We start from the raw sequence: 1,930 nt of genomic DNA on the forward strand, positions 1-1,930 counted from the left end.
TTACACCGTTATCATCGTTTCGTTAATACTTTTGAAATAAGTCCAATATTGAATAGTTTTTGACTTAATTATATTATTATATATTATATACTGTGAAAAAAATATTTTTAATATTTATGATTTATACTTTTATAGTTATTTATTTATATATATACTATATATTTTGGGGTTAGACTGTCCAAATTGCATTGCATAATATATTCTGAATTAATATGTTCTTGGGTTTTTTTTGAAATATATATATACATGTATTAATTCAACATTAATCTGAGTTTCTGGACAAAAAAGAGGGTAAGCAGTTTAAATTTCATTATAAAACCCATCTTTTTTGGTCTTTTCATGGCTTATGATCTGTCAAATTTGTAGATTTCTTTATTGGTTTTGAGTGTTTATATTAAAACTCAAGTTTCTTGGTTCTTTGCTCTTGGTGTAAATCGAACACATTTGTGGAGTCGTTTAAATATGTTGGATTTTAAATATATTGGATTTTAAACTGTTATACAATTTTTTTCATCGATAGTCTGTAATTGGAATCATAACTCTTATTTATTCAAATTGTATTAATGTGTAAAGACCAAGTGTAACTTATATTATCGTTAAATCTTATCTTATAAAACCAGTGGAACTTCAAAATCATTAAAATTTATAGCTCCCGCTGCATTGCGCGGGTACACAACTAGTATATATATGTGTGTGTGTGTATATATATATATATATATATGAGGTTTACTTTGCAAACCATATTATTTGTACAAACCGTACAAATCTCATTCAACCAATTATGAGAAGTTGATTAATCATTTTTATTGTGGAGAGTGTTAATCATGAATATTATCATCTTCATTATATTAATTTTTGAGAAATACATGAAACAATTTCATTAAAATTTCATAAGTAGTATATGAAATAATTTCATAACTATATATGAAACAAATTCATCAAAAAAAGTATTATATGAAATAATTTTATAAGATTAACAATTTCATGAAATTTTTTCATAAGATTAAACAATGAAATTGACGGATGAGAGTGGTTTGCACGGTTTGTATAAATATGAGTGGTTTGCATTTGATCACTCCTCTATATCTATACTATATTATAAAACATTTGACAAAAACTCTTAAAAACCATTTTTTATGCATGAAGTACTGTGTATTAATGCATATTACTTAAAATTTAAAACTACAAGTAGATTGTGCATAAGTACAACTTATTAAAACTCCATTTTTGAATTCGTATAACTAACTGCCAATAAACATAATCAAATACATGACAAACATTTCATTTTAAAAAAAATGTAAATTATAATTAGAATAATTATTGAGTTCTAACAGATTCATTATCTTTATAAAATTATATTGTTAAGCTAAAAATAAATTATTTTGCTATTAGGCCTAAATTAAATTATAATAAAAAATTGAATTAAAGAAATTATACAAATGAACGATAACTTTTATATAGTTATTTTAATATTAATGTCAATACATTTTTTTCAAAATTTTATGATATCTTTTCAAATTTATTTTTATTTAAAAGTAAAAACATTATCTTTATCGAAATCATAAACCGTATTATATCAATAGAGACAAAAAAAATAAGAAATATTAAAATGAAGATTTATCTCGCTACATTGCGCGAGTACCCTTCTAGTATATATATATACACACACACAAGGTTGAGTTCCAATAAGAACAACCCTTCTTCGCAAGAATATGAGAAAGTTATAACATTTGCAAAATAAAATACAGCTTCATTATGAGACATGTCAATATAATCTTACATTATGTGAAAGTTACAACCTTCATACAATATAATATAACCTTTCAATACACATTTTCAGTTCGTGTGAAGGTTACAACCTTCACACAATATCAATGTACTTCACTTTTTCTCACCTTCTCACAAGAATGAACGTTCTCACATGACTCTA

This window comes from Cynara cardunculus (assembly GCF_001531365.2).
Source record: "Cynara cardunculus var. scolymus isolate 2C chromosome LG 1, CcrdV1, whole genome shotgun sequence".
Lineage (NCBI taxonomy): Eukaryota > Viridiplantae > Streptophyta > Magnoliopsida > Asterales > Asteraceae > Cynara > Cynara cardunculus.